Here is a 27,386-nt window from a genome sequence, read left to right as displayed (position 1 = left end):
TTTATTTATTTATTTATTTATATATACACAGAGAGAGTGAGGTGGAGGGGCAGAGAGAGAGAGAGAATCTAAAGCAGGCTCCACATCCAGCATGGAGACCAATACAGGGCTGGATCCCATGACCCTGAGATCATGACCTGAGCTGAAATCAAGAGTTGGACACCTAACTGAGCAACCCAGGAGCCCTTATTTTTAGTAAATTAAAAAAAATTATTTATTTATTTATTTGAATGGTGGGAGGGGGCAGAGGGAGAGGGAGAAGAGAGAGAGAATCTCAAGCAGACTCCCTGCTGAGCATGGAGCCCGATTCGGGGCTCAATCCTAGGACCATGCAATCATGACCTGAGCCAAAATCAAGTCAGTCACTTAACCAACCCAAGTGCCCCTGATTTTTAGTAAATTTAAAGAGTCGTAGGGGGCCTGGGTGGCTCAGTCATTAAGCAACTGCCTTTGGCTCAGGTCATGATCCCAGGGTCCTGGGATCGAGACCCGCATCTGGCTCCCTGCTCGGCAGGAAGCATGCTTCTCCCTCCCCCACTCCCCCTGCTTGTGTTCCCTTTCTCACTGTGTCTCTCTCTGTCAAATAAATAGAATCTTTAAAAAAAAAATTTAAAGAGTTGTACAACCATCGCCAGAATTCAGTTCTGAACATTTACATCACCCCCAAAAGATCCATTATACCCATCTTCAGTAAGTACTTATTCCTATTCACAGTCCTAGGAAATAACTAATTTACTTTCTGTCCATAGATTCCTTTGTTTTGGATATTTCATAAAAATCAAGTCATATGATGTGCAGTCTTTTGCTTCTGGTTTCTTTCATTTTATATAATGTTTTTAAGGTTCATCTCTGTTGTACTTCATTACCTTTTATTGCCAAATAGTGTTCCTTTGTATGGATACATCACATTTTGCTTATCAGTTGATGGTCATTTGGGTTATTTACACTTTGTGACTATTGTGAATAATGCTGCTATAAACATTTGCATACACATCTTTGTGAAGAGATAGGCTTTCACTTCTCTTGGGTAGATACCTAGGTGTGGAGTTGCTTGGGTTATATGGTAAATTTATGTTTACCTTTTAAAGAAACCGCCAAAATGTTTTTCAAAAGTAGTTGCATCATTTAAATTTCATCAGCAATGTGAGCGTTCTAGTTTCCCCAAATTCTGACCAACAGTTTGTATGGTCAGTCTTTTTTACTATGGCCACCCTAGTGGTTGGGAAATGATATCTCACTGTGGTTTTAATTTGCATATTCCTAAATAACTAAAGATGTTGAACATCTTTTCATTTGTGTATCAGCCCTTCCTATATATTCTTTGATGAAGTATCTCTTCAAATCTTTTGCCCATTTTAAAATTAGGTTGTTTGGCTTTTAAAAATATTATTTACTGGGGTGCCTGGGTGGCTCAGTAGGTTAAGCATCATGCCTCAGGTCATGATTGGCTCAGGTCAGGATGCCAGGGTCCTGGGATTGAACCCCACATTGGGCTCCCCGCTCTGAGGGGAACCTGCATCTCCCTCTGTCTGCCACTCTCCCTGCTTGTGCTCGCTTGCTCTCTCTCTCTGTCAAATAAATAAAAAAAATCTTTAAAAAAATAAAAATATTATTTACTGAGTTGTAAGAGATCTTTATTCTAAATACACTTTTTAAAAATCAGGTATAAGATTTAAAAATATTTTCTTCTAGACTGTGGCTTGCCTTTTAATTTTCTTCATCATGTCTTTTGAAGTATAGTTTTAAATTTTGATGAAGTCTAGCTTATCTATTTTATCTTTGGTTGCTTGTGCTTCTGTTGCTTCTCATGTCTAAGAAACCATTGTTTAATCCAAAGTCACCTGTTTTCTTCTGAAAGCTGTATAGTTTTAGCTCTTATATTTATGTTTTAGATATGTTTTCAGTTAATTTTTATATATGGTTTGAGGTAGGGGTCCAAATCCATTCTCTTGCATGTAAATGTTCAGTTGTTTTAGCACCATTTGTTGAAAGAATATTCTTTTCTCCATTGAATTTCTTGGCAACCTTTCCAAAATCAATTGCTCATAAATATGAGGGTTTATATTTTGGACATCCAATTTTATTCCATTGATCTATATCTCTATCTTTGTACTAATACCACATAATCTTGATTACTGTAGCTTTATAGTAAGTTTTGAAATCAGGAAGTATAAGTCCTCCAATTTTGTTCTTTTTTTCCCCCCCAAGATTGCTTTAGTTATTTTGGGCTCCTTGAATTTTCATATGAATTTTAGGATCAACTTGTCAGTTTTTCAAAGAATTCATCTGGGATTTTGATAGAGATTGCTTTAATCTGTAGATCAGTTTGGGGAGTATTGCCATCTTAACAATATTGAGTCTTCCAATCATAAACACAGAATGTATTTCCATTTATTTAAGTTTTCTTTAATTTCTTCCAATTATGTTTATAGTTTTCAATGTACAAGTGTTACACTTGTGTTAAATTTATTTATAAATATTTTATTATTTTTGATACTATTATAAGTGAAATTTGTTATGGGTTGAATTGTATATCCCCAAAATCCATATGTTGAAGTCCTGTCCTTCAGAATACTAGAACTGACCTGATTTGGGGTTAGTCTCTACGGAGGTAATCAAGTTAAAATGAGAATATTTGAGTGGGTCCTAATTCAATGTGACTGGTGTCTTTATAAGAAGTGAAAATTAGTATGCAGATATGCATACAGTGAGAACACCCTGTGAAGATCAAAGTTATGCTGCCACAAGCCAAGGAACTACCAGAAGCTAGAAAAGGCCTGGAACAGATTCTTCCCTCATAGTACTCAGAAGAAATCAATCCTGCCAACACCTTTAATTTTGGACCTCTAGCTTCCAGAACTGTGAGACAAGAAATTTCTGTTTAAGCCACCCAGTTTGTGGAATGTTGTTATGGCAGCTCTAGCAAACTAATACAGACTTATTTTCAGATTGTTCTTATGTGGTATATAAAAATACAACTGATTTTTATATATTGATTTTGTATCCTGCAACCTTGCTGAACTCATTTATTAGTTCTAATAATTTGTGTGTGTGTATTCTTTAGGATTTTCTACATTCTAGATTATGTTATCTGCAAACAGGGATAGTTTTACTTCTTCCTTTCCAATCTGGATGCCTTAAAAATTTGTAATTGAATATTTTTCTGGCTTTTTATTCACTCACATTTCTACATATTCTAAAGTGTATTCTGTTTTCTCAATTAACTCTAGGTCCTTAAATGTTGGTTTCCATTGGATGCATTGACTTCCTCTTTTGTGTTTATTTTCCTTGGTTGTGTGTTAAATTACAGGGACACTTGATTGTGTTCGCTCTTGCCTTTGCCATTTCCTGTTTACCCACATAGGAACATTCCTGCAGCCCTGCCCAAGGAACATGTGTAAGCCCAGCAGTCAGTTGTGAGCCCAGTGGTGGAGGTTCCTGGAAAGGGGCTACTTGTCTTCTTGGGAGTTGCCCCAGGCTCTGTCAGGCCTCTGAGGCCCAAGTGCCTACACCTACTGTCTCTGTCTTGGAGCAAGTGAAGGAGGAGGACAGAGGGCCTAACCCCCCAGTTATTGTCCCCAGAATCCTCACCCCTCACCCCTTAGTAGCCCAGGCCCCTCTGCTTTTGTGACTCCTTCCTCTCAGAGCCTCCAACACAACCCACCTTTCACAGTAGTCTTCTCCTGATATGGTTTCCTTAAGAAAATATTTTGTTATTGTATAAATTTATGGCCACAAGTGACTGGAAAACTGACCTCGTTGGTTTCATCCTCTCATCTGTACTATAGACATACTATTTCTCTCTTAAAAGGTCAACATGGAAATGAACACAGAACACATTTTGGACAGCACCTAGGCACTGAGGTGCATTCAGTGTCCAAGACTGCCCTCATCACCTCACTGCAAGCAAGTTAGGAAAGTGCCTATACCATGCTGGCCTGCCTGTGGCTCTGACACCCTGACCAGTGGGTGGCCAGACTCTATGGGAACTTAGAGGAGCAGAAAAGGCCAAGCACCTTCCCAACCCGGCTCCAACCCCTGGAGAATTCCAGAAATTCCAGGCTTTACTGCCTTTGCTGGCAGTGCCCACCGTGATGGATGCCCAAGCCCATGGTAGTGGACATGTGATTGATGCTCACGCTCATGGGTGCATGCTCACACATGCAGTGCTCACATATATGCCTCCTACCCCTGCTTCACATATGTGCACCACATAGACATGCATATGCACTTCACATGCCCAAGCATGGATGCGCACACATAAGTGCACCCACACAGTTTTATTCTTCAGTTTTTCTCTTTTTAATTTTTTTTTAAAGATTTTATTTATTTGTCAGAGAGAGAGAAAGCAAGCACAAGCAGGGGGAGCGGCAGGCAGAGGGAGAGGTGGACTCCCCACTGAGCAAGGAGCCCGACCTGGGACTCAAACCCAGGACCCTGGGATCATGACCTGAGCCGAAGGCAGACGCTGACTGAGCCATCCGGGTGTCCCTCTCTTTCTTTTTCCATAGTTATTATCTCTACTTCTTTATATTTTCCTGTTCCTTTTCCATTCTTTCTCAAGGAATCTTCTCTTACTTCATCTGTCTCCCTCTCTGTTCTCTCAGCCTCATTTTTGGTTTTCTGTGTTATTTTACCAGCCCTTGGCTATGCTGCAGCAGAGAAGCAGAGGTTGATTCAACACCACTCTCTCCACCATGCCAGCCCCTTATGGGGGTTTGGCCCCAGAGCATGGGAGATAAGGAAGATGCTGCTCCATTGCTCCTGACTAAGGAGGGCTAGGTCATGGTAGGGGGCATACAGTAGTGTGAAAATCAGGACCAGAGACCCACTGCAGTGAGCTCACACAGCACAGTCACTGCTGTCCTAGGATGAGGCCCAGGGTGCCTGCCCAGAACACCAACTCTCCCTTCCCTCATTCCCTGGGCAGGGGTTTATGGACCACCCCCTCTGGGGAAGCTGTGGTCCCAATCCTGGGGTCATCAGAGAAAGCACCTCTGGTCCAACCTGGAAGAATGATTGGGGGTCTAGCTATAAACACCTCAAGACCAGATAAGAGGCTTCACAATGAATGGGATGGGCCGGTAGCTGGGTGATCTGGAGTCTGCCTAATCCTTGCCATTGGCTTGGAACAAGTTTCCCAACTTCTCAGGGCTTAGCCTCCTCCTTTGTAAAATGGCTGCCTATTTCCCCCATAGTATGTGAGTGTAGCAAGACCTGAGTGCCATCTTGTCCAGCTAAGTGAACATGAATCCTTCCTTGCATTTTCCACTTCTGTGCCTGTTTTTTTTCTATGCATTCATTCACTCATTCATTTATTTAATGAGCATATGCTGAGGGCATGGCACCATGCATCAAGAGTGCAACAACATTATCTAGCCCTGACCCTTTGAAAACACTCCTGTTTCCTCTTTCACACACTCCTTCTCCCCTTTTCTCTAGGAAGACTTTAGCCTATGGGCCCTCCCGACCCAGAGCCCATTGTCTGCTTTCTTGAAGCTGACATTTAAAAGCAGATAAATCAGAAGGATGGAGAAAACTTTCTAGCCGGTTATAATCTGTTTAGATTAAAAACAAATACTGTTAACAGTAGCATCCACATAGGAACTTTTTATCTACAATAGGGTTTTTTATCCAAACGAGAAGAGTCATTTAATTTGTGGAGGAGAGACAGAGTTGAATTTTGACAAACACAACAACCTCCAGAAAGACAGGGGTGTTCAATTGGTGGGAACATAACTCCATCTGTGTTTAGCTCTCCCCTTTCTAAGGGAGAAAGGAATGGGGAAGGGGAGATAGGAAGGGGGCATCCACACACCATGGGTGGCCTGACCTATGCTGGGTCAGGAGCCTGGGAGATGAGAGAAGCAGGCAACATGGCCCAAGGGGACTCCATGTCCTTCCTCTTCAAGACCAACCATACCATGCTTCCAAGGAGGCCCAATGTGCTGTGTGGGAGACAGGGCACTAACTATACTTCCTGAGAAATGCTATCAGCCTCTAGGCATTATCACTCTCAAATGAATGTTTCCATTATTCAAAACCAGTCTCCAGTCTTGGAGAGCTTGCCCTGCTGGTCTAGTTAAGCATGTTTTGGGAGGTGTGTGTATGTATTGTCAACTTCTGTTCACTGCCATGTGCTGGGCACTTTCCTGGTGTCTTCCATGTGTTGCCTTCTGCTTTATCTGAAAAAGGAGGCTCAGTTTACGCCACTTTACTGATATGGAAACTGCTGCTTGCAGGGTACAAGAAACTTGCCCAAGTTCAAATAGCTAGTAAGTGGCAGATCTGGCATAAGAATTAGCTATGGCCACGTCCAAGCCCTCTGGGGCCAAAGCCCTCTCTGCCTCTAGTGCGGGCATCCCTAGCATCCTTTGCCTCTCAGTTTGGGACAACAGCCCTTCCCTTCAAACTCCCATGCTTTGTGGGCTCCTAGCAATTCCTAATGGAGAGGCATCTTGCGCTTCCAAAGAAGAGAATTATGTGGCCAGGAAGCCTCACAAACTGACCTTCAGCAGCACAGGAGTGAAGGAAAGGCAGTGGCCAGAGAGTGGCTGTTGGGAAGATCCCAATCACTCCACACCAGGACAGCAGATCCACTATGATGCCACCATGCAGGGGCTGCTCCACCTTCACGACCCCAGTTGGAGACCTGCTGCTAGTGACTCAGTGTCCAGAAGGAATAGGTTCAATTCACAGGTTCTCAGTATGCAGCCAGGAAGGTGGTCATGTTTATTGAGCATATATGTTGGGCCAGACAACTTTTAGTGGAATTCCTCCCTTAGGCACTCCTGTGAGAAAGACATGATTGTCTCATTGAACAGGTGCATAACAGAGTCTGGGAGGTTGACAGTGCATGATTATTTGTGCATTAATGTTGGCCTTCCTGCTGGACTCTTGGCTTCAGGAGCAGAGACCTTATAAGCCCAGCACCAAGTAATGCCATTTTTTTGTCTGACCCCCAAATCTAAGTGGCTTTGACTACCCAGAGAAGGAAGGCTATGGAACCCAGATGTGGTGTAACCTTTACTCCAGAATCATTGCCCCAGGAATTCTCTGCCCTTGGAGCCATGTAGTACAGAACAGCGACATTGGTGCGAGGCAGATCTGGGTGACAGTCCTGGATTCACCACTCACTGGCTGTGACGTAGTATCTCTGAGTCTGTTTCTTGTCTGTAAAATGGCAACAGCAGCAGCAGTACCCATCCCACAGGATTTCTATGACAATCAGAAGAGAGGAGAGATTAGTGTATGTGGGATATAGAAAGTGGTCAGTAGAAGATAATCCCTCAGGGGCAGAGAAGGAACAGTTTTGCACCACTCAGTAGTTCTGGGAACAGGGAGTTTCAATTCAAATGGAGCTAGTGCCCAACCCAGCAGCTATGTTGGAACCTGCAGTGTCATCCCAGTGAGACTGTCTCCCTCTTGCAGTGGCTCCTACTACTCTCAGAATTTCTCCATATAAAGTTGGACCCATAAAAGCACTTTCTTTCCCAATTCAAGGGCTAGTGGAAAGCAAAACATCTCAGAGTCAGCAGTGTAAGCACTCAAACCAGAAAGAGAAAGCATGTTTTGGCCAGGAGGCAGAGCCATGAGATCAGTCTGTGTTGGTCAGGCAGAACTTGACATTTTGGGGAACACATCATATATTTCTCTCCAGGGAGGTTGCCCAGCATCCAATGCTCTCATGGCATCCATTTATATCTAATATTTGGCCTCCTAGCCCCTAAGTGACTTGGTGCTTCATACTTCAGAAGGTGCAGCTAGATTACTCAAGAAGGGGCATGGGGCGCCTGGGTAGCTCAGTTGGTTAAGCCACTGCCTTCGGCTCAGGTCATGATCCTGGAGTCCCGGGATCGAGTCCCGCATCGGGCTCCCTGCTCGGCGGGGAGTCTGCTTCTCCCTCTGACCCTCCCCCTTCTCATGCTCTCTCTCTCTATCTCATTCTCTCTCTCAAATAAATAAATAAAATCTTAAAAAAAAAAAAAAAGAAGGGGCATGTCAGCGGTCTGTGGCATTTGCAGGGCACTTGGGCACATCCCTACCCCAACTCCTCCTAGTGCCTGAAAGGAGGTCCTTCAGTCAGACGGCCAGGAATGCCCTTAGACGCTGGCCTGGGCTCTGTCCTTGGTGCTGACCAACATCGCACCTCCAGGTGGCCAGCTGCCAGGGACCCCTCAGGCAGAGAGTGGGCTTTCCAACCTTTGTATGAAGCTGGATTTGGCTGCAGAGTTGTAAGTCCCTGAGCCTTCATGGTACCTGAAGACTCTAAATCCTTGGAATTTCCCAAGTGATAGGAGTATCTTTGTTATTCATGGTGGGTCCTCAGACCACACCAGAGTTTAAGCTAACAAGGTGACTCAGGATAGGGGCTTGTCATACCAATCCTGTGATTAGAGGTTTGGGTCCTTGAGTCACATGACATCAGTCCAACTTCTGGGGAGGGGAGGAGGTTGGAGATTGAACCACATGGGCAATGAATAATTCAATCATGCTTAGGTAATAAAACACTGGACACAGAAATAAAACTCTGAACACAGAAGCTGAGGTGAACTTCCCTGATTAACAGTACTCTGTGCTGGTAGGGTGACACATTCTGACTCTGTTGGGGGAGGACATGGAAACTTTGTGTTTGGGACTCTCCCAGATCTTGCCCTATGAGACTCTTTTTTTGGCTGGTCCTGATTTGAAACCGTTTTGTTATGGTAGGACTGTAATCATGAGTACAGTGCTTAGCTGAATTCTGTGAGTTCTTCTAGTGAATTACCAAACTTGAGAGGTAATGGAAACCTCTAAATTTGTAGCCAGTTGGTCAGAAGCTTAGGTGGCCTTGGGACCCCTAAGCTTGCAGCTTGTGTCTGAAGTTAATGTAGTCTTGTGGGGACTGTGTCCTTAACCTGTGAAGTTTGGTCTAACTTGGGGCAGTTAGTACCACAGCTACATTGCACAGATCCTTTTGTATTAGTCCTGCTTCAAGACTGCTACACTGGTTCCTCCCTCTGTTGGAACACCTTGCCCCAGATGGCCACATGGCACCATTTTCAACCCCTTCAATTCCTGGCTTAGATGTCAACTCAGTGGGAAATACCATAGAATTGCAGTCTCTAATCCTGGTACCTTTCATCTTTTTCCCTGCTTTTTGTTCTTAGCACTTCTCATCTTTTAACATAAAATATAATTTCTTAAAAAAAAATGTTTATTGTAGTCATCTGCCCCTAGAATACCCATGTGGTAAGGGAATTTTACTTGTTTTGATCACTGTTCTGACCTAATGGCTAAAGTAGTGCCTGGCACATAGTAGGTGCTCAAGAAATATTTGTTTAGTGAATGAATGAATAATAGCAAAAATACATTAGCTCCCCAAACATCAACAAATAGTAGACCAAATAAATATAACAATACCAAACAACAGTCAACATGAATAAGCTACACTCATCAGTGTGGTGAATCTCACAAACATAATATTGATGATATAAGTAAGTGACTGTAAAAATAGAGTATGATTCTATTCACAAAAGTTCAAGAATATCCATACATATTTAGGGATAAAAGTTTAAGCAGAGACAGGGAAATAAATATCAGGATAATGATTACCTCTGGGAGGGAGGTGGTAGGGAAAGGGTATGAGGGCAAGCAATTGGGAAAGGATGCAAACGGGCCTTCCTGTGTACTGGCAGTGCCCTATTTCTCATTGGTATTCTCATTATGATTATTCCTGAAACCGTATGTACACATTTCATCCATTCTTCTGTATGTATCATATATTTTCACAATTTAAGAAAAGGAAAGAGGGGCACCTGGGTGGTTCAGTGGGTTGAGCATCTGACTCTTGATTTCAGCCCAGGTTATGATCTCAGGGTCCTGGGATTGAGCCCCTTATCAGGCTCCGCACTCAGTGGGAGTCTGCTTGAAGATTCTCTTTCTTCCTCTCCCTCTGCCCCTCTCCTCACTCGTGCTCTCTCTCTCTCTAATAAATAAATAAATCTTTTAAAAGAAAAGAAAAGGAAAGAAAGAACTGTAGGAGGATGACTGAGTAGTGTTGAGTTCTCAGTTTCATTGACGAATTTATTGTGAATTTAGAGTGGGAGCAGGGCTGTGTGATTGCCTCAAGCAGCACTTAGATACCTGAGGGGACACCTGGAGAAGGCAGAGTTGGATTTATCTGTCACTGGAGTTTTACCAGGTGGGAGATATGAAGGTAAAAGAAGCAAGAAAATCCAGGGTATTGCCAAGGGAACAATTGAAAACCCATTCTATGGAAACAAGGCTAAAAAGGAAGGCAAGTGAAGTCAGGAGGGAGAAAACTGAAATCCTGGGAAGAACTGGTTTGGATGGAGAATCAGAAATCTAGAGGACCTAGTCAGTGAACTGAACTCCACGGAAGTAAAAAGCTGTAAACCAGTGCAATTGTTGTGATGAGAAGTCTTGAAGGGGGACAAATTTGAGGCAAGACAATGTCTAGGTGCAACAGGAAGAGTGGGTGGCTGAATCGTCACGGATATATGTATTTTAGTTCTCATAACCTGCAGAAATCCCTCTACCCCAAAGCCAGCCCAAATAAAACAACACTCAAAGTACTACCAGTGCCAGCTAGGCAGATGCATCTTGGGATGTGCTCCAGAGCATGGACAGCAAGACTGCTTGGGGCAAAAGGACTGTTGGCTTTTCTCTTTTTCTGTGACCCAAGTGACTTTTGGCTTTATCTGCAGCACATGTCGAGTTGCAAACACTTCTTATCTTCATGAGCATGACTACCCTGTTCTAAGCAACCATCATTCATCATCTGACTGTCTGAACAGCCTTTAACTGCTCCCTCCAACTCCCCTGTGCACCCTACTTCTTCTTCATTTTGTGACAACAGTGGTAATGCTATATTCATTGGCAGTAATTAGTCATCCTGATTCCCTCCATAATAGATATAGCAAAAAGGAGGGGAAAGTGGAAAACTTGTGGACAACATCTGAACAAAAAAGAGATGACAAGGTAGCCACAACAAGCCTCTAATTATACTGGAGATTAAAATTACTTTTTAATTTACAGACAGTAAAATTCACTCTTTCTGGTGTACGGTTATTTTAGATCTTGGCAAATGCATAGTCATGTGACCACCACCACAAATCAAGACATGGATATACTTTCATGGTCCCTAAAAATTTCCCTACCCTGTAGTCGATCCTTCCATCCCACCAACCCCTAGGGACCACCGATCTATTCTCCACCTGTCCAATTTTGCCTTTTCTAGAAGTCATATAAATGGAATCATACAGTTTGAATCCTTTTGAGTCTGGCTTCTTTCACTTAGCATAATGCTCTTGAGAATCATTCATGTTGTCGTTGAGTGGTATTCCATTGTATGTGCTACAATTTATTTATCCCTTCACTCATTGAAGGACTTTGGGTTGTTTCCAGTTTGTATCAAGAACTAACAGAATACGAGGGGCCCTGGTTGGCTTAGTCAGTTAAGCGTCTGCCTTCGGCTCAGGTCACGATCCCAGGGTCCTGGGATCGAGCCGCATGTCAGACTGTCTGCTCAGCGGAGAGCCTGCTTCTCCCTCTCCCTCTGCCTGCCGCTTCCCCTGCTTGTGCTCTCTCTCTCTCTGTCAAGTAAATAAATAAAATCTTAAAAAAAAAAAAGAACTAACAGAACACAAATTACATTCAGTAGCAATATAGCTTTGGACCTGATTAACCAACCTGACCTAACTGATTTATGCAGAATATTCATTCTTTTCAAGGGCATATAGGACATTTACCAAAATAGAACATATTCTGGGCCATAAATGTATGAGTAGATTTCAGAGAATTGAAATCATTCAGAGTTCATCCTCTGCCTGTTGTATAACTAACTAAACTGGAACTCAGTAATACAAAGATAACTAGAAAACCTCCTAGTATTTGGAAACTAACCAACACCCTTCCAAATAATTTACGGGCCAAAAGAGAGTCAAAATGGAAACTAAAGGGTGCCTGGGTGGCTCAGTTGGTTAAGCATCTGCCTTCGGCTCAGGTCATGATCTCAGGGTCCTGGGATCAAGCCCCGTATCGGGCTCCCTGCTGAACGAGGAGTCTGCTTCTCCCTCTGCCCCTCCCCTTGCTTGTGCTCTCTCACTCTCTCTCTCTCAAATAAATTTAAAAAGATGGAAATTAAAAAATATCTTGAGCTAAATGATAATAAAAACCTTAAAACTTGTGAGAGATGGTAAAACAGTGCTTGGAATGCATAGGTTTAAATGCATATAGTAGAAAAGAAGGCTGAAAACCAATGATCCTAGCTTCCAACTTAAGAAACTGAAAAACAAAACAAAACAGTAAATATCTCCACCAAAGCAGAAATACAGACATAATCGAACAAAGGGTAGACATCAATGAAATAGAAGGCACAATAGAGAAAACTCAACAAAGGCAAAAGTTTTCTTTGAAAAATATGGTAAAATTGACAAAACTCTAGCAAGACTGATCAAGAAAAGAAAGAGAAAACAAAGATTCCCAATATCAGAATGAAACATGGGACATCACTACATATTCTGCAGACATCTGTGGGCTAATATGAAGATGTTATGAACAACTTGTCAGTAAATCTGAAAATTTAGCCAAATTAAAAATATTGAAAAAACACAATTTATCAAAAGTGACATCGGAAGAATTAGACAATCTGCAAGGCCCTCGATCTATTAAAGAAAATGAATCTAATTTAAAACCTTCCCATAGTGAAAATCAAGGTACAGATGGTTATTAATATTCTCATTGAAAATCAATTGAGCACAAATTTACGATTTGTATACCATCATTAATGTATACTATACTTTAAAAAGTTATAAACGTTCACTTAATAACAAGCAAATGCTCGCTTGAACAAATATAGTGGTTGGTGAGGGTACTGATGAAACAAAATTGGCCACGTATTGGTAATTGTTGATGTTGGGCCATTGGGCTTATTACCTTCTTAGCTCCCACTTTTGTAAATGTTTGAAATTTTCCAAAATAAAATGTTTTTGTCAAGAAAAGTCAGACCATAACATTACTCTGCAAAACCCTCCACCAGCTTGGCATTGAGTCAAAACCACAATGGGCCAATGGCCAACCACTCTCCCTGATCTGGTCACCTGGGCACTTCCTGGAATCTCACTCTCTACCACACTCTTCACTCATTTGCACACCGGTCTGTCTCCTCATTATCGCTTGCACACACCCAACGCATATTCTCACATCAGGGCCTTCGCATCCTATGCCTCAAATGTTCATTCTTTGGATTTATCATGGCTTGCTTCAGTCAGGTCTTGGCTCAGATGTCACCCCTTCAGCAAAGACTTCCCTGACCTGCCAAAATAAAATAACTCCACAAACTGGACTCCCTCCCTATACCCTCTCTCTGCCATGCTTTTCTCCAAAGCATCTGCATCATCTGACATATGAAATATTTTCTTGTGCTTTTTACTTACTGCCTGCTTCCCACAAGAATGCAAACTTCAACCAGACAGGGGGATTCACACCTGTATCCCAGTGCCCAGAATGGCACCCAGCATCCAGTAAGCACTCAATAAATATGCACTGAATGAATGAATAAGAAGGGTCCTCAGCCTCTCCAAGGCAGGGGTGGGGGATGTCTATGGAGTACTTCGCCTTTCTTCCACCCAAACCTCTTCATCCTGTGAGCTCCCTGGCCCTAGACCTGTTCCATATTCACTTGAGTCTGTGCCTGTAAGGGTCAATCCTGACCCCTGAGGTTGTGACCAGAGAACAAAGATGACTGTTCAGAGAACGGGAAGCTTCACTGGGAGCCAGAAGAGCTGGATCCCGCATCCTCCTCATAGTGGTTTTGGAGAAATGGGGACTATGGAATCTCTCAGGGTGGTTTTTGAGCTTTGCTTTGCCTGCCTGATCCTGCAGGGTCTTTTCACTTCCCTACCATCAGTTTACTCATCTGTGCAATGGGAACAAAACCAACACCAACCTTATAGGGTGGTTGTGATGGTTAAAGGGAATAATCAAAGCGACCAGGAATTGCCCACGGAAGTGGTTTCAGAAGCCAACATTTGGGCAGCTCTAGGGAGTCCCCAAAGGTTCTTTCACATGAGGTGGCCACATCACCTTTGGGGTGGTTTGTTGAATTATCCTTTTTTAAACGAAGGCTGGCTCGCTTTCTCCCTGCACTCTCTCTCTGTCTCCTACCCCAGAGTCCTGCGCCCTGCGCCCCGCGCCCTGGCTACGCGCTTTACCTCTCCTTCCACCTTCGTCCTGCACTTTCCCTCTCCACGCGCCCGCCCCGCGCCCTCCCTCTGCCTGCGCCCGCCCCGCGCCCGCGCCCCGCGCCCGCCCGCTCCCCGCGCTCTCGCGCCCGCCCGCTCCGTGCCCGTTCCGTGCCCGCTCCGTGCCCGTTCCGTGCTCGCTCCGCGCTCGCTCGCTCGCGCTCCCCGGCGCCGGCTGCGGAGGGAGCCGCTCTGCCCGCAGCTGGCGCAGCGCGGGGGCGGCCGCGGGTGGGCGGGTGCCGCGGGCCCCGGCGCCGAGCATGAGCCGCCCGCGGCGCGGGCCGCGCGTTGCTCGGGGCCCGACTGCGGCGCGAGGGCTGCGCGGGAGCTACGCCGGCCCGGACCGAGGTAGGCAGCGGGCACCGCTATCCTCAGTCCCTTGGTCCCTCCCTGTCTCCCGCGGGCCGTCCCCTCCGGTGGCCGGCGCGGGCGGGGCGTACGCGGGCCCCGGGTCCCGCCCGGCGTGACCGTCGCGGGGTCGGGGCACCGGCTCCCGGCACGGGTCGTGGGACTCGCGTGCAGGGGGGCGTGCGGGAGCCCGGCGCGGAGTTGCCGAGAACTCCGCCCCGGGCTGGACAGCGCCAGGACCCCCCGGCCCCCAGCGCCTGCGGGGCACCGGGCGGTCTCTGCCTGGGCGTGGCGGGAGTGCACTCGGCAGGCGGGCGGGGGCACCGGCGGGCAAGTCCGCTGCCCCGGGCCTGGCGTGGGGGAGGGGGCTGGGAAATCTGAGGAGCTCGGGGCTGCGCAGTTGGAAGTTTCCATTTGCTTGTCTGCATTCTGGGCCCCGCGGTGGCATCTCACGCCCTTGCTGTGTGGCGAGGAAGTGGGGCGTGAGCTCAGCATTTGAAGGGAGACGACCAGGGCGAGATGCCCCTCTCTGCACCGTGGGCAAGGGTCATTTCAAGGACCGTGCTCTCTTTGCCCCAGGCCTTGCAAGGTGCAGCTGGTTCCGGATTGCGTGTGTGTGAGGGGGGAGGGGGCTCCTGCTGTCTGGGGAGGACACGCAGCAGGCCCTTGCCCCCTGCATCTCTAGCTGCTTGTGAGCGCTGGAGCTGCTGGATATTTACAGGGAGGCTGCCTGCCTCTTGGGAGCCACCTGGGGGCTGAGATGTGGTGGTGGCCAGGCACCCTGGTTCCCTGCTTGGAGCTGTGAGCCCCATCTGGTTCACCCTCCCCACTGCTATCATTCTTCTCCCATCCTCTGGAGCAAGGGCAGGGCCCAGATGGCCACCAGGACATATAGAGTCAGGTTGGTGTTCAGGGGAGCCTCAAAGAGGCAGTGTTCTGCTCGGCCCCTCAGGGGTCTTCCACCTGCCTCTGGACACAGTCTTGCCCAGTGCAGCCGAGCTTGGGTCCAGGCCCTTCCCTCCCCAGTAGGAGGCCTAGAGTGCAAAGCAGCAGCTCTTGTTATGAGTAGGGAGCTAGGGAGTCGGGAGGCCACAGGTCTTGACTTCTGAACTGCGGACAGGCTGCGGGCCTCTCAGGGACTCAGCTTCCCCATCTGTAAATGGTTTCAGTGACTTTTAGGGATATTTCTGCCCTGACATCCAGGGACACTTTGCATTGAAACCTCAGGATCCCAGCCCAGAACAGGAGGAGGGCCTCCAGAGTGGGAGGAAGTGGAAGACCTTGGCTCTGGACGCGTGGATGGGTTCTGTGCCCCTCTAGCTTTTCTTTGTTGTTAGGGACATGGGTCATAGTGACCAGCAGCCCTCGGGGGGGTCATGGCTGGGTAGGGGGTGGCAGTAGAACCCTGAGAAGGGAAGGAGCAGTAGAGACCCGTGTGCTGACACCCTCCCAGGGCAGCTGTGTGCTCTTGCACGTGGCTCCTGGGTTTGGGGGCACAGGCAGGTGGTTCCAGGTATGCCATGGGGGCCCGAGAGCCAGCCAGCAAGTTTGTTTTTCTCTGGGAGGCATCCTTGAACTGCTAGCCTGATGGCTCCCTTCCACCTGGCAAATTGTGGAAATGGAACAGTTCACACAGAGCAGAGGGTTTTCTGGTGTAACTTAGCAACTGCAGGCAGCGGAGGGTGGGGGAGAAATACCAGCGCCGCCTGCATTCGTGCTGGGCTGACCTGAGTGAGGCCGGGGGCTGGTGGGCCCGGCCAAGTGGGGAGGGCATCCCGACCCAAGGGGCCCCCTTAGGCTGACCAGGTGAGGAACGGACCTGCTCGTCCATCCCCTGGGTCCTTCAGAGGAGAGTAGTGGGGGGCGGGGATGCTCAGGTATGGCCTGAGAACCCCCGAGAACACCTGTCTCCCCAGCCGCAGAATGATGGGCTGAATGGGCCATATTGGAATAGCTCTGGTTGATTTTTGGTTTTTAACCACAGAACCCTGTTCTCTAGGCGCATGTTTCGCAGAAGCCAAATTTGTCAAATAGGCCAAGTGAGGTGCAGGGCTCGGGGCATCCAACCGCGGTCCTCGGGAGTGGGGGACACTGGCACGGGCTGGGGTAGGATGTGCACCTCTGCATCACCCGACCCCAGAAGAGGGGCTCCGGACCTCCCCAGCAGGGCCTGCTGGTCCCAGGGCCATGGGGGGAGAGAGGACTGGGGATGCGGATCAGGGCCTGTCCCGGTGATCATAGCGGCGTTTCTCCGGGTCCAGAGCACCCCGCCCCCGGCTGCCCCTGCTGGGACTCCTCCTCCCTCCCTCTTTCCCTCCTGAGGCCATCTGCTTCAGCCCTGGTCTGCTCTGGCTGTTTTTCTCTCAGAGCTTCCAAATGTTGAGCAGAAATCTGCCTCCTATAACTCCCACCCACTCCAGGCTGCCTCTCAGTTCCTTTGCCCTCGCTTGCCCACCTCCCTCCTGTGGATGAGTGTTTACTTAGCAACTTGTCTTCCAGGCAGAATCTGAGGAGGAAGCAGGGTAGGAGGGAGGGAGGCCTATGATCACTGGGTGCTGAAGTGACATCAGGTGGGGAAGCTCCCAGGCCCATGGCCATGAGGGGAGGGCCTCTGACACCCACTGGTCACACGTCAGGCAGGGTCCCCTGACCTTAGGGGTCTGGGGAGGATGCTCTGCCCTTTCTTCAGTATGTGCCCTTCTCACCTCTTCCTGGGCCCAGAGCCTGGGGCAGTGGGACTGTGTGTTTATGTGTCGGAGAGTAAACAGAGGGGGTGTCTGGCTGGCACAGAAGGGGCTATGATCCATTCAGAATGTCCCTGGACTGGGGACACCAGGCAGTCCTAATCTGACAACCCTGGAGCAGGGTTTGGGAAGGTCAGCTGATGTCAGCCTGGCGGTGGCACGGCAGGAACCATGGAAGGGAAAACCTGAAAGCCCCATTATGTCTTGGCCTGTTCAGAGCTTGGGAGGGACAGGGACCAGGTACGGAGGAACAGGGCTCATCCTGGGGAATGGAGGGCCTTGGGGATTCACCTCCTGGGACGGGCTTCAGAGAGGCTTGTGAGCGGTGTCTGGCCAAAGTATGAAAGTGTTAGGATCCACACGGATCCACCCCAAGGGGGTGGCCGGATGACTGCTGCCTGCCACCTGCCCACCCTGCCTGAGGGGGGGACAGTAGCATGGCCTCAGGTGTCTGAATGCTCTCGTCTGCAGAAGCATTTCCGAAGAACCACGTAGGTGCCTTTGAGTATGGTTCAGGGCATCCCCCAGTGATCCTGTCTGGGGAAGCTTCTACCCACCTCACTTATTTGCTAGGGAAACTTCTCAGGATCCATGAGTGGTGTCGGGATGTGGACATAGCTCAGGAGAAAAGAGCCTCTCACCCCACTTCCCCACCATGAGCACCTATGCTGGGTCTGGGGGGACAGGCTGCAGGACTTTGCTGCCCTGCGTGGTGAGTGGTGGTGGGAGCTCGGAGCCTGCCATGTCCCTTCTGAGCAGCTGTGGGGTTCTCTGTCGCGCAGGGTGAGTTCAGGGAGCTGTGGGCAAGCACCAGCTCAAGGAGAGGCTTGGCACTGGGCCTCACGGAGTCTCCCTGGCTCTTTAGAGGAGAACACCCCATTTTGCCTGTGGGCCACACACTGTGAGCCCCCTGAGGCAGGGAGCCAGCCCTGGGGGCAAGACATTAGGCACTCAGGGGGCACTTCATTCCATTTGTCCAGCTCTTGTATCACTTTCTCACAGGGGAGGGGTTGCTGCCCTAGTTGACAGGTGATATTACTTTCTTTTTAAAAAATTTTTTAAAAATTTAAAAAGATTTTATTTATTCATTTAGCGAGCGAGAGAGAGAGCACACAAGCAGGGAGAGAGGCAGAGGGCGAGGGAGAGAGAGAATCTCCAGCAGCCTCCACGCTGAGTGTGGAGCCCTACCTGGGGCTCCATCCCATGACCCTGAGATCATGACCTGAGCTGAAATCAAGAGTCTGACACTCAACCGCTCAGCCAGCTGACTGAGCCACCTAGGCGCCCCTACTTTCATAAAGCTTCTTCAGCTTAAATACAACAACAAACTGCTCTCTGCCATCTCCCCCTCCAGCTATTTTCCCCCTTCTCTCCTCCCCTGCAAGTAGGCTGACTCTGAAGCCGTGTTCTCTGCTTGCTCACTCCACATCCTCACTTCCCACTCGCTCCCAGCCCACTCCAATCTGGCACGCCCTCGTCACTCCTGGGAAATGGTCTTCAGGTGCCTGTGGACATCGACGGCCCTCTTGGTGTTCACGGCTCCTGCTCCCAGGCATTTGTCCCCCGGGGCTCTGCAGGCCCCCCCGCCCCCGCGTGCCTCCAAGTCCTCTGGCCACCCTGCAAACCTCTCTGCAGGCTCCCCCTCCTCTCCTGGGCCCACTCACTATTCCTGTTCCTCAGGACCTGGACCTACGCCCTCTCCTCCCCAGCCACGGCTCCTGTTCCCTCCTCGGTGCTGATCCCGTTCTAAGTCCTATCAGCACGGCCTGTCCTCTGGGCTCTGTCAGCGGTGCAGCCCGGGCCGGCTAGATGCCGCTCAGATGACCACGGGCAGCCCGTCCACTGCGCCCCCGAACCTCACCTGCTCCAGGCACACCATTTGAGCAGTCGGGGTGGCCAAGGCCTCCCTCTTGCCTCTGCCAGGTCTGCCCTCACAGTGACTGCGTGATCAGCCCGTCACCCCAGGCCTCTCCTCCACCCCTTCCCCTGCCTGCTGCTCTCTCCACAGGCCGGGCTGCCCCCCTCTGGCTTGCACACCTGCAGTGGCCTCCTTCCCCTGCAGTTCCTTCCCCACACCACAGCCAGGTGACCTTTTTAACCTTCTCTTTGTCAAAATGCTCGGAACCTTCTGTTCCCAGGCAGAACTCCCTATCCCCACCTCGTTGGCCCGCAGCCTTCCTGGGGGGTGCCTTCTGGCATGGGTGTGCCGTGCAGAGTGCCCTGGGCCTCTGCAGCATGTCTCCCCTGTGTAATTGTCTGTGATTTCTTGGAGTCAAGTGTACACTTGGCCTGTTGCCCCCTCAGCTCTGAGACGGTGGCTGGGCTGGTAGACTCAGCAAGCCTTCCTGGAATACGTGCGAAAGCATGAGCCTGTGTGTGCGGTGGGGCAGAGACACGCAGATCTGTGCGGGAACATGGGCCGGGGGCGCCTGGTCTGGACCGTGTTGCTGTCCCCCCTCAGGGAGAGGAGGGGGAGCAGACCCAAAGCTCTGGGACCGGCAAGGGGCAGTCTCCAGGGAGCTGGACTAGTTCAGGAAGGAGTAGTGGGGGTAGGGCTGGGAGGCCAGGCCCCTGCCTGTTGTCACCACCACTTCCGTTTCTCCAAGTGTCACCCTCAGACTCTACCTTGAAGAGAGAGTTCTCCCTGGATCTGGTTGCCATGGCAACACTGTTAACAAAGAGTAGCTTTCGTGGAGGAGGCTGGCTCACCCAGAAGCTGAGGGGGCTGGGAGAGGGTGTGCCCGTTCTGATGGGTTTATTAGCTGAGCCGGTTTCCCCACCCCCAAGGCTGCCTGACCGGCAAGGACCCCTCCCCAGACCCTCTCTCCCTGTGAGGCTCTCTGGGCCTCTGGTACTCAGACCCTTCCCATGTGCATGTCATGAAGTCTCTGGATTCCATCTGGGTGTGGCCTGAATCCCAGCCCCTGCTGGGTCACTGGGGCAGACCCAGGGAGGCTTCTGACTTGGGACATGGGGGGACGTGCCCAGCCCCAGCCCCGGCACTTCCTGGGGTGAGGAACTCTATTTTGTTGCTGTAGAAACCCAGGCTCAGAGGCCCAAACTTCTCCTGCCTAGGATTTCCTGAAGACTGGTTCTGTGTCCAAGCCCCTTCCAGCTGTGAACTGTGAACTTTTGGGTTCCCTTCCTCCTCTGAGGCTATGGTCTTGATCGCATGAGGTAACGACGTGCAGCGCTGGGTGGGAGCCTGGAGCTTCACAGCCCTGGCTGTGGTGACTGGGGAGGGTTGGTCCCCCTTGCTGGGACCCAGGTCTCTGCCTTCAGAGCTGAGGGAGAGGGATGCAGTGGGGAGGCTGGCCCGTGAACCAGCTGGGGGTGGGGGCGGTGGTTAGAGTTGGATGGGGTTGGAAGCTCACATAGAAGGAGTTCATGGAGTTCCTAGGGGGAGCCTCCACAGCTTTCATGAGTTAATCACTGAGAGCAAGCAGGAGGCCGTCAATTATTCATTTTATTATTGTTGGTATTAGTAGTGGGTGGCCCCTACTGGGTGGATGAGGCCAGGAGCAGAACATCAGGGCTGCGCTCGGGAGAGCCCACCTCATTTCCACCCTGCCTGTGGACACCACCCCATGAAGGGGCCTCCCATACCCTGCAACCCCTCCCTCCTCTGGCCTGGGAGCCCAGCTGACCTCCATCAAGGTGAGCGTGTCTGTGAGTGTTCCTGTGAGTGATCGCTGGAGTGGGTGACCTGGGAGCATCCGGTCCCCGGGTCCCCCACTGCTGGGTCAGCAAGTGAGGTTTCTCAAGGATTTAGGAGGGGGGATTGACAGTGAGCAGGGTTGGCCAGAGTCCAAGCTGTTGCTCTGGGAAAGGCCAGGGTGGCCAGATCACTTCCAAGATGGTGGGGGAGGGGGCGTTTGGGGCGGAGCCTGGAGGGGAGCCACCCACAAGGCATGAGTCACCACCTGGACCACGCCCCCAGCGGTGCAGTGGCTGGGGTGCTCAGAGGTACTTGCTGAACCACGAGGTCAACTATCTGCAAACTGGCTGTAAAAACATCTCAAGGATTACCAAAAAAACACTGTGATTCAAACAATGTTTTCTACCTACAATGCAATAATGATAGAAATTAATAACAAAACATAACTTTAAAAAGTCTAATATTTGGAAAATTTAAAACACATGTATAAATATGCAGTGGATCAAAGAAGAGATAATAGAAATTAGATTATAATGGAATTAAATGATAAAAATATAAAGAGGGATACTTGTGGGACACAGCCATGTGGCCCTGCAAACCTGTCGCTTGCCACCACCAGCCGACCCTGTCTGGAAAGCCCTCGGTCTTTGAGAAATCCACACACAGGTGCCTCCTCCTTGGCCCCGGAGATGGGAAAGAGGCTGGGAAGCAGCGCCTGGGACAGGGGTTGGAGGCAGGGTGCTGGTGACCAGATCTCCTGCGGACTGCAGGGGTGCCTGAGGGAGGTGCCAAATCTCCCAGCTTGTCCTTGTGGTCAGGCAGCCTGGGGCAGGGGAGCTGCCCTGCCTTCGAGCCTGCAGAGACCGGGGGGTTTAAAGCGCACTGTCTGGCCGAGATGGCTCCCGGGGTGCAGCTCCAGGTCACAGCCGGTCACATCCCTGGAGCGGGGGGATGCCAGGCATGTCTACAGTTGGGCTGAGATTCTGAAGAGCTGCTGTTCTGTGGGCTGACTGTGGCGCTGTGAGGGGATGAGAAGGAAGTCGTAGTGCCAGAACAGCCCCGGCTTCCAAGTGCGGAGAGCTTGGACAGCAGGCAGTGTGGTGGAGGCCGGGGAGCCAGTGGACCCCCTGTCTGTGCTCAGACCTTGGTACGCGGGGCACGTGTGTGGGCTCTGGGTGTGCGTGCATGCGTGTGCACGTGTGTATGTGTGTATGTGTGCGTATGTGTACACGCATTCACGTGCATGCACCAGGAAGCGGTCCTTGCCCAGCTCTCTGTCCCAAGGGCTCTGCTATGTGTTTCACTAATAAATGACTTAATTTAATGTCCTAAATATTTTTTTTATGCTGGCATCATTATACCCATTTTGTGGATGAGCTTCCATCTGGAGAGAAGGGCCAAGGCAGAATTTGAACCCAGGTCTTTCCTCTGTGCCAAGGAGCACTTTGGAGAGTGGGTAATGTGCCGTCTCGGTGCCTCCTTTCACTTTCCTGTGCCCTTCCTGCTACCTCTCCTGGTGTCCAGGCCCTGAGCTGGCCCTTGTCCCCCCCTTTCCTGCCTTCGTCTGCCCCCATGCTTCTCTGGCCTCACACACCTCAGGTCTCAGCTTAGACAGGGCTCCCTGCACATGGCGTGCCACCTTCTCGGGCCATTAGGATGCTCTTCGTCTGGGCTGTAGAGTGCCCGGGCCCCGTAACAGCAGTGACCGCGTCCAAAGAGGGTGCCCTGGGTGCCAGGCGCTCTCCTAAGTGCTTTCCCTGCACCCACTCATGTCATGCATGCCTTCGAAGGGCCTCGCTTAGCTCAGCTTCCCCGGATGTAGAGCCTGAGACAGGGATGTGGATGCAAGGCAGGTAGAGGGTATGCTCTTGAGAGACACCTCTAAGCGGGTGAATAAGCAGGGGAGGAAAGGGGAGGGGGCCAGGCACAGGTGCCGTTTCAGGCAGAGTCTTGCCTCAGTCTCACCCTGTAGGGGAACTGCAGAGTGTAGACTGCACGGGATCCGTCTCACTGTGAGGCAGGGAGTTGGACTCTGGCCCCCTGTACCGGTCAGCTGTTGGCTGTTGGCCCCTCCAGTCGTCTGGAGAAGGTCGCCGATGTGAAGTATGCTGCAGGCCGGCAGCCCTGGGGGACAGGTACCCCAGGCTGATAGGAGGGCCCAGAGATCTAGGTGGGCCTCGCAGCACCACCCCGGGGAGGGGGGGCACTGTTACCACTCCCAGGCAAGAAGCTACCTGCTTTTCCCACTGTCCCTGCTAGTCCTTGGGGGGCTCGAGATGCAACCTTGGGTCCGGCCTGCTTTTGCCCGTGGTGTCCTGTGGCCTGGCTCACAGCACTGGCCACCTTGCCATGAGGTCTCCTCTTCCTGGGGTGTATCCTCATGTGTCTGGGTCTTCTGCCCTGTGCTGCTTACTGCTGGGCCCCAGGACCGAGTGCTGTGCCGGTGCATGCGGGAGTGGGGTGCTCTGTCAGTTTGTCCAGGGAAGGACTGACAACATAGTCATCAGCCCTGGGCCTGATGTTAGGAGGCTGGGCAGGCCAGGGACAGGAGAACCTGAGACTGAGGGCTGTCCAGGGCCCACCAGACTTGAGAGGGGGACATCGGCCTGGGCCAGCAGGATAGTGTGGGGTGAGGACCCCTGGCCTGGGGATGTGGGGCCTGCATTCCAGCCCCAGCCACTGTCTTCCTGCCTGCTCCCAGCTGTCCTGCCTGGGGCTAGTTGGCTCCCTGGGGTCCCCACTCAGGCATGTCCTGCAGCAGGAGGGCCCATGAGCCCTCCCAGGCTTCTTGCAGCCCAATTCAGGGGTGGGGGCACCTGGGACTGCCTGGAGAGAGGTGTGGAGAGGCTGAGCGAGTGGGCAGTGAGGGCCAGTGTGGGTGTGGTTGGCACAAGGATGGGCTATGGGCCTGGCCCATGAGACGCCCGGTGCAGCTGGCCTGCTAGCTTGGCAGCCCACCCCACGCTGGCCGGGCCCCTCTGTGGCTCCCTGCCATCTAAACCACTTGGCCTGCCCTAACCTCATATGGCGTCACACACAGAGTAGCAGGTGGCTCCGTGGGCAGCCCCCTGAGGAGCTGAGGGCACCAGGCACCAGGTTGGCCATGAGGATGAGGCAGGGCAGGGGCAGGGAGAACTCTTCACCCTGCCCTTGCCCTTCACCTCAGGCCTCCTGACAGGGCAGGCTCCTTTGGCAGGGCCAGCAGTGGGCGCCTCCCCCCACGAGTCTCCCACCGCAGAGCTAGACACCCCCATGCCCACCTACTCAGGTGATGCTGAGTTAAATTAAACTGACTTGCACCTCAGTTAACCCATCTTTCCGTGGCGGGTTGACTGGGGCTGGGTTTCCAGAGCCCCAGGGCCCTGGGTAGCTCGGGGGCCGGCAGGCCTCTATGAGAAGGCTTCCATGCACATATGCCCGCCTGTCCGCTGCGCACCCCCAGCAGCTCTGAGCTTACCTGTAATGCATGTGGCTTTTGCCTAGGGGCGTAAATGTTCTCCCACAGGGAACCCCTGAGCATCTACAGCTCTGATGTTGGAGGCTCTCGTGTCCTGGCCCTAGCCTGCCACCCTCACCAGGCTGTGGCCATGTGCCTTGGCCAGAAGTGCTGACTGCCCAGTTTGCCAGGCCCTGGACAGGGGAGGAGGGCAGGCTGTCAGGCCCGAGGGGGCACACCATTCCCCAGGCCCGCAGGGATGGCCAGAGCAAGGCCCCCGAGTTCCCAAGGGAACCCAGTGAAGAGGAATCCCGGCTGCAGACAGGCATTTTATTGCAGGGATAACAATGATAAACACAGCCTAATGTGACAGATGCCAGGGCCGGCGCTGGAGAATGATAATGTGTCTCAGGCCTGCTTTAGAATGGGGAGGGTGCCCCGGCCTTGGGAACCTGTCGTGGCCCAGTGCTCTGTGCACCCACAGCCAGGGCAAGGGAGGTGGCGGGGGGCTTGGCAGAAGAACGTCGCTTTGTAGGACACCGGTGCTGGATGGGTCTGCAGGCCAAATAGGTGGAGACTGAGGCTGGGAGGAGTGGTGGGGCCCAGGCGCCAGGAGGTGAGGTGGATGTGGAGGGGCGATTAGACATAAGCGGGCCCGAGGAGAGCGTGGAAATTGTCACGTGTGTAGCAGCAAGACTCCGAGGGGCTAAGAACCCTGCCCAAGGCCGGATAGCCCGGGCCTGCCCCTCCTCACCACCTCACTGTGACCTCCGGGGCTGAGAGAAACCCATGCTCTGAGGTGCTGCCTGCCCTTCACCCCTCACCTGAGAGGGACTTGGGGAAAGGTGGTGAAGAACCAAAAGAATGTGGGGAGATGTCTGATCATCGTCCCATCCACCGAGCGCGTGTGGAGAAGCAGCGTGCCAGGCCCTGCCCAGGTTCTGGGAGTGCAGACAAAATCCAGAAATAGGGAGGGAATGAGCAGAACAGGTAATTAGAAGGTGCTGGGGGAGGAGGGGGAGAGTGTGGGGGGCTTCCGTTTAGAACAGAGTGGTTAGAGCAGCCTCACTGGAAGGTAGAGCTTGAGCCCCTTGGACATCTGGAGGCAGGAAGCTCCTTGCAGAGGGAGCAGCTGGTCCCAGGCCCCAAGGTGGACATGGGTTGCCATGTCCAGGAAGCCAAGAGAGCCAGGGGACACAGTCCATGGCAGGTGGTGCCTGGGGCCACTGATGACATGTCACTCTGGGGTGAGCCGTGGACTTGTGGCTTTACTGGGGTCTCATGTCTCCTCTGCAGCTTAGCCGTGTGCACATGTGGTTGGTTCCAACAGAGGGGCAACTGACCTGTGTGCGGCCATGTGGGCGGGGACTCTGGAAAGGTCACCCTGGGTTCCTGACCTGCAATACCTCACCTTCTTTCTCCCCACTCTGCCTTTCCTCCTCCCCCACTCTTCCTTCCCTGGGATTCCCGCCTGCCTCCTCTTAGGGCTGCCCTTCCCCCTCCTCAGTTTATAAAGTTTGGCATATTGTATTTATTTTACTAGGCATTCAACAACTAAAAAGGGTCCATGTGGAGCCCATGTCTCCTCCCTCATCCCTGCCAGCTCCTAAAGGCCAAGGGAGCCCTGATGCGGGGCTCGATCCCAGGACCCTGAGATCATGACCTGAGCTGAAGGCAGACACTTAACTGACTGAGCCACCCAGGCGCCCCCAATTTTATTTTTATTTATTTATTTTTAAAGATTATTTATTTGAGAGAGTGAGAGAGTGCGCTTGAGCCCATGCACGCAAGCAGGGGGAGGGGCAGAGGGAGAGGGGGAGAGAATCTGAAGCGGACTCCGTGCTGAGCACGGATCCCGAGTCGTGGCTCCATCTCACGACCCTGAGATCATGATCTGAGCCAAAATCAAGAGTCGGGCGCTTAACCAACTGAGCCACCCAGGCGCCCCTGCATCGCTGGTTTTAACATCTGCATGGCCTTCCACCAGTGGATGCCTGGTAACTCATTCCTCCAGGCCCTGAAAAGTAGCCATTCAGATGGTGTCCACTCTCCTTTATAAGCAGTGACTGCAGCAAGCATCCTTGCCCAGATATCATTTGGCTCCAAGTGTGAGCATATTTGTAGGATAAATCCCTCAGAATAGAACAGCAGGGTGAAATGGAGGTGCATTTGTAATTTTGATAGATTTTTCTAAGCTGTCCTCCTCAGCCATAGTAATTTATATTTCTGTTGGTGATGGATGTAAACACCTGTTTCTCCATCCCCTTATCTTTGCCGATCTAATAGGTGAAAAATGGTATCTTGTTGCAATGTTAGTTAGCGTTTCTCTATGAATGAGATTTGAACATATTTTCATATGTATAAGATTTACCTGTATTCTGTCTGGTGAACTGATGTCTGAATTGGCTGGTGGTATTTTTTTCTTATTGTTCATAGAAGCTTTCTATATATTAAGGAAACTGACTCTTGGAGCATGAGTTGCAAATCCTTTCCTCAACTTATTGTATTTTCGTTTTGTTTGTTCTGGTTTTTGCCATGCAGAATCTAAAAAATTTATGTAGTCAGTATCATACATATTACATTTGAACCTTGTGAAATTACTGTTTCTATAGGTCAAAAATGGTTGCCCATCAGTAATTTCATGAAGTTCAAACTAACAGAAAAACTTCTGTACCATGAAACTATAAAGAAATACTCTCTTGTGTTCCTCTCATAGGCTTATGGTTTTGTTTTTCAAATGTGAGTATTTGATTTATCTGGTAGGACTCTAATTTTATTTTTTTCCAGATGGCCACCCATTTGCCCAACACCACTTATTAAACAATTACCTTTTCTTCACTGACTTGAAATATCAGCTTTATTCATATACTAAGCTGCTATATGTGTTTGGGGTTATTTCAAGACTTTCTTGTTTGCGTCATTGCTCTGACTGTGTATTCATGTGCTGATACCAT

The 27,386-nt window shown here is 50.6% G+C and overlaps 1 protein-coding gene across 5 annotated transcripts in view; it reads left to right on the top strand.

The window, feature by feature from the left end:
- Nucleotides 1-27,386, top strand: part of RASGEF1A (RasGEF domain family member 1A) — a 145,909-nt gene that overhangs the window by 46,403 nt on the left and 72,120 nt on the right. Inside the window, exons 1-2 of one of the 5 annotated variants that reach the window (XM_036087043.2) lie at nucleotides 14,475-14,594; nucleotides 20,414-20,515. The exons of 3 other annotated variants lie outside the window; for them this stretch is intronic. The gene's annotated coding sequence lies outside the window, so the exon portion shown is untranslated. Of the gene's footprint in view, nucleotides 1-14,438; nucleotides 14,595-20,413; nucleotides 20,516-27,386 lie in introns of those variants that run through there. One more of the 5 variants, XM_036087044.2, reaches the window with a different exon arrangement.

The sequence above is a fragment of the Halichoerus grypus genome, chromosome 7 (assembly GCF_964656455.1).
Source record: "Halichoerus grypus chromosome 7, mHalGry1.hap1.1, whole genome shotgun sequence".
NCBI classification, from domain to species: Eukaryota; Metazoa; Chordata; class Mammalia; order Carnivora; family Phocidae; genus Halichoerus; species Halichoerus grypus.
The sequence above is the reverse complement of the archived record's forward strand: the minus strand, read 5'-3'. Positions and strand labels throughout refer to the sequence as shown.